Consider the following 6,031-nt stretch of genomic DNA (forward strand, 5'->3'; position numbering starts at 1 on the left):
CATTGTTGGCCACTCCACCATAGGAGAGATGTGGGTTTTGGCATACATGGGGATTGCCACACCCATTTTATGAGATAATGAAGGGACATAGGTTTGAACAAAAAAATCATGTAGAGTAAAAATAAGGTAACATATGGATGCTATAAAGCCACCAGATTAAGGGAAAGTGGACAAATGAATTGTAGGCTATTGGAAATGCATCTCCCTTCATGTATAGTACTAGTCCTCCAAGGGTAACATCCTCTTTTGTCAGCTCTATTTCCTCCCCTTTCACATCCTTGATAAAATTTTGCCACTTCGGGCCCTATAGGTCAAAATTGTCCAATGAAAGGGCACACCTTTAGACAATGGCAAACAATATGTAAATCCTATGAAATCGAGAATGGTCCACTTATAAAGTGATACAAGTTAGATTGTGTAAATTCTCCATGTAAAATAGGTACTGTACATACATGTCAAGACACTTTGGGACAAGCTTGTATATCCTAAAGGTCATGTAACCATAGAGATAGTGATGTGTTTTTCTTCGTTTTAAAGATCCATACGGTGTTGTTGAGACAGAAGAATGCTCATTGGCATGGCTCGGTGAAGAAACTCCACCACCTCTCGCATGGATGGACGTTGTCGCGGGAATCCACGAGTACAGAGGAGGGCAAGTTTTAGGACATTGGCCATGATCTCTTTGTCAACGTCGGTCACCTCTAGGCGACAATCCAACACTTTCCAAAAATCCTCTTTGGATTGAGCCAACACTTGTGCTACCCATTTCACAAGATCTATACTATCACACTCTAATTCCTTACATCCAGGACTTCTTCTTGTCAATAGCTCTAATAGCACCACGCCATAGCTATACACATCACTTTTTTCATCCACTTGCAATGTATAAGCATACTCTGCACAACCAAGTAAACATGTTTAATAGCAGTAACCTCTTTCAAAATGTCAGTAATTTGACTTCCATATACACTATCCTTTTTGCAAACTATCATTGCAAGTGCACTTGCTCCATTTTTCTAGTCTCATACTAGATGAATTAGGTTTTTAGAGCTTAACACTAGTTCTGTAATTGGACACTTAAGTGTCCTGAGACACTAAAGTGTCCTGTTTTTCTACCAAGTTTTGGTAATTTATTTGTCAAGCTAGAAAAACGTTTTTTACTCCTTGCTTCTACCATGGAATTGTTATGAGGGAAAGAAAACACTGGATTTTTCTCCATATCAAAATACAATCTATATGGAGAGAATTCTGGTAAGTTCTAAGACATAAATTTTAGTAAAATTTCAATCTGTTTTGTCAAAAAAATCATAAATTCATTATATCTTTTTGTAGAGATGGCCTTTTTTATATTTATAAAAGCCAAGTGTCAGCATTAGTGTTGCAAAATAATGGAATGCACTTCAAAGATAAGTTTTCAAGTCACATGCAAGCTATATACATAATTTCATACTTGAGCACGTGTTGAATAAGAGCATAATTTTGGTCTTTCAAAGGTCTCCTCATGAAATTGGTACTATTCTAGTGCAATTTGACAACTATAAATGACTTTATATGTTTAAACCAAGAAACTACGTATTTTTTGGGCTCCCTAACTCAATTAAATCTCATTGCTTGAACTCTATCTTGAATTTTTTATCGTGCAAAAACTCTTGAAAATCTTGGGCTCTCCATAATAACATTGAAACCAAGGATTTAAGCACCCCAATTGTGTATGTACCACGTACTTTGATACATTTAGTTGATCTACATGAAAAGTTTGATATTATTTGAAGTTTTGAATGCTTATGTCTCAAGAATGAAAATATGAAAGTTTTCTCTTATGCAATTTTGAATATTTAAAATGATCCAATAATTTTTGCATACAAAAAGCCCTTCTACTTGCCACCTTGAATGCTCAATGGAAAGGGCAAGCGATCTATCACTTTCTAAAACTCACAAATACACTATCAGAAACATAATTTTCTTTGTATACAACGATATGCTTGAAATGACCTTATCAAACACATGAAACTTTCCATTATTTTATATACTCCAAGGTCAAATTTTTAACACATGAAACTTTACTTTATCTATAGCAAAACTGTGGAAGATTCACCTAAAATTTTTTACAAGGTCGCTTCATTTTTTCTCGAGCTTATAAAGACGATTTCTTCAAATCGTCAATCGGAGTCTTACGAGGGTCAACTTGATGAGTATAGTTCTTGATCATGATACATTCTAAAATGCAAGGTTATATTTTTAAAAGACCCTCTGGCTAACATATTTAAGCATATCAAGAGGGTTTCTTAAATAAACCGTTTAATGCAAGTAGCATTTAATTTAAATTTGTTTAAAAAGAACACTTAAAGTTCCTGTTTTGGTACCAAACTAGTGCAAACAAATACTTTTACACACTATCCTTTCTCATTTCAACAAATCAAAATTTTTGCTTCAAAAAATTAAATTTGACCAAACAAAAGAGGCTAGTGGTCTGAAAGGCTTGGCTTTGTCCTTTGGGTCTACCAAATAACACATATATCTTTGCCTCCATACCTTCAAATTCTTGAATCTACCACCCCTCCTTTGAAAGGCCAATGCTATAGTGCCTAAGAGGCTCCCCCATCACAAGAAGTTTTGGACAAATTCTCACAATAACTCCCACATTGTGACTTAGCCTACCTCAACATCATGAGCTTCTGTGAGGGAGGCACCGCATACCTAGCTAGGTACGATTGGGGGGCCGGTCCCCTGCCCCCAATCGTACCTAGCTAGGTATGCGGTGCCTCTCGAGTAGAAGCTCATAATGTTATGCCTCTATTTTCCTACATGAGAAGATTTCTAAATCTTCTTGTGCATGCATGGGCCCTCTAAGGGCACCTTGGGGGGCGGCTCGATTCACCCAAGCTCGATTCACCTTGATCCCCTCTTGCGTTTCAATGACCTTCAATTGAGAGAGAGAGAGAGAGAGAGAGAGAGCCTGGGGCAATGTATCCAAAAGACCCAACAACACCAGTCATGGCGGCACCTTTAGCAAGCAGAGATTTAGCCACCCCAAAATCTGCAGCTTCAAAGGAAGTATCCAAGAGAATGTTGTTCGCCTTGATGTCCCTGTGCAAGATGGGGGGAACACAATCATGATGCAAATAAGCAAGCCCCTCTGCAGCCCCCAAAGCTATCTTGAAGCGGGTAGCCCAAGAGCACAACTCACTCCTAAAAGACTTGTGTAGCACATCCCCCAAGCTTCCATTGCACATATACTCATACACTAGCAGCTTTGCCTCCTTCCACTCACATGCACACATCAGCTTCACTATGTTTTTGTGCTGAATCTTGCCCATTGTCTCCATCTCTGCCTTGAAACAAAAGCTCTCATGATCCCTAACTCTCTTCTCTGCACCCACTCCTCCATTCAACGCATTCGCACCCGCTACAACAACCGCACCCGTATTTCCGCTCAGCTTTAATGGCATCATCAGCTTCTTCACTGCCACTACCTGCCTCCCTCCGTTCAAGCTCACCTTATACACCCTCCCACTCCCCCCCCACCCTATCACATCACTCTTCTCTAGCTTCTCATATATCTCGGCTTCATCAAACCCTAGCCTTTGGAATGGCACAACCACCCACTCGGCGCTTGACGCCTGCTCTATCTTCGCCACCCCCTTTTTCTTTCTGTACACCCTCACCATTAGCGCCACACATAGCACGGTCGCGCATACTGTGAGCACCACAATCGGCACCACCAGATTTATGTTGAAGTTCCCATCTTCTGAATCTAATTTTGCACTTGCCAGGGAGCATGACTCTGCTGAGATACAAAGCTTTGGATTGCCCTCAAAACTCCTTGCATTGAAGTCACTTGCAAGCGGCTCCGGCACCGTCCCGGATAAATCGACATTAAAAAACACATAGGTAGACCTTGCTAAGGTAGTGGGTATGCTCCCATTTAGGTGATTCTTGGAGAGATCTATGTAGTTGAGATCTGGTATGCGGGTTAGCTCTGCCGGTATTTTGCCAGAGAGCTGGTTTTGAGATAATTCAAGCGAAGTAAGGGCACGACAACCTGCAATTGATGATGGTATCTCACCAGAGATTGCATTGACTGAAAGGTTTAACACCCCCAGACGCGTCAGACTGCCAATTTCCGGAGGTAATGGCCCGGAGAGCTTGTTCTGAGCTGCAGTCAGCTTGGACAGATTGAACCAGAATTTGCTTATTTCACTCGGAATCGAGCCCTCAATTAGATTTGAATCAAGGAAAATTGTCTGCAAGTTCCCATTCCCATCACCACCGCTGCTATCGCTGAGACTAATCTTGCCAGAGAGGTGGTTGTTTTGAAGATCAATTATCAGCACACTCGGTAGCATCCAAAGCCCACTTGGAACACTGCCAAAGAGCTCGTTTCCAGCGACCATGAAGCGTAAAACGCTCTTGCAATTGCCATACTCTTCAGGGATTTTGAGTCTTTGATGTAGTTTCCCTCGAGAGACAGGTATGCCAGACTGTTTCCGTTGCAAAGATGCGGCGGGAAGGTGCCTGTGAAATTGTTGTTGGTGACATCAAATTGGATAAGATTAGACTGAAGACCCCATTCAGAGGACAGGGAGCCAGAAAGGTGGTTATCGGAGACGGCGAAGGTGGAGATTGCGGGGAGGGAGGCGAGGCCATCCGGCAAGGGGCCGGTGAGGTTGTTAAAATCAAGGCTGAGCGTTTGCAGAGAGGAAAGAGAAGCAAAGGTGGAGGGGATAGTACCTGAGAGAGAATTCTTGTCGAATTGGAGTTTTTGGAGAGAAGAGGTGTTGAAGGGGGGAGGTGGCCAGTGAGGTGGTTTTCAATGAGATATATTTCTCTGAGCTTGGTGAGGTTAGCCAGAGATGGAGGGATGATGCCAGAGAGATTGTTGGAGGCGATGTTAATGAACCGCAAATGCGACAAGTTCCCGAACCAGGACGGGATTTCACCGACGAGGCCGCACCCCTGCATGTCCCACTCTTGCAAGCTAGACAGATTGACAAATTCTTGAGGGATTTCTTGAAGGATGTAGGGATTGTCTGTCAGATGCAGGATTTCTAGCATGGAGAGGCGGCCAAGCGACTGAGGAATGCGGCCGGAGAGCAAATTGCCACGCAGGCGAAGCAAGCGGAGCTGCGAGAGGTTGCCGAGGTCGGCGGGGATGCTGCCATTAAAATTGTTGCCCTCCATGTTGAAATCCTGTAGCTGTCTGAGGGAGGAGGTGGAGATGGTGCCCGGCAGCTGGCCGTAAAACCCGTTCATGCTGAAGTCGAGGACGGTTATCTGTGTGCAGGACTGGAGGAGGAAACCGGGAAAGCTCTGAATGAACGTGTTGTTGCGTAGTCGGAGCTCCCCTAAATTTGGTAGATCGCAGAGTGGGCTGGCGAGCTGACCGCTGACGTTGAAGTCAGTGAAATTGAAGCCAGTCACCGTGGCTGCACCCCGCGCGTCCGAGCAAATCACACCATGCCACGTGCTGCACACTCCCGCCAAATTGGAGGCGCTCCACCCGCTCAGCTGCTCCGTCTGCGTGAGTGAACTCTTGAATGCCAGCAGCCGCTCAGCCTCCCAAGTGATGTTGGGCGCAGCGGCGTTGCTACATTCGGAAGCGCCGCTAAATATGGAGGCCAACAGGAAGAGAGCAGCTAGCCCTGCCATTTTGTCCTTACCACAATTTGCCGGACTCTCGTGTTTTATTTGCCTCTGATTTCCAAGTCTTGCACGCACTGATAGAATTTGAAGGGCTACCCCAAATGTCTAATGACAGGCATGTGCACCTTATGCCCTTCTACATTGAAGGGCAAAATTTACAATTGCCCTTCTAATGAACAAAAAGAAAATTTTGCACCCTTCTACATCAAAATGGCCAAAAAATAATTGAGACAAAATAAAGACACTATGTAAAGGTAAGCTAGATGTATCATTGGTAAGAAACTATAGCACAAGATAACACACCCGGTCAAGCCATATGACCATGTGAGAAATTGAGACTATAGAATTTATAACTACATAGAGAAGAAACTAACAATCTTAAAATCTA

General features: G+C 43.2%; 1 pseudogene; it reads right to left on the reverse strand.

Annotated features, from left to right (window-relative positions):
• Positions 1-2,738: 2,738 nt before the first annotated feature.
• LOC147452751 (uncharacterized) lies at positions 2,739-5,649 on the reverse strand (annotated as a pseudogene).
• Between the last annotated feature and the right edge of the window lie 382 nt (positions 5,650-6,031).

This window comes from Adiantum capillus-veneris, chromosome 8 (genome assembly GCF_014529385.1).
Source record: "Adiantum capillus-veneris isolate H3 chromosome 8, ASM1452938v2, whole genome shotgun sequence".
NCBI lineage: Eukaryota > Viridiplantae > Streptophyta > Polypodiopsida > Polypodiales > Pteridaceae > Adiantum > Adiantum capillus-veneris.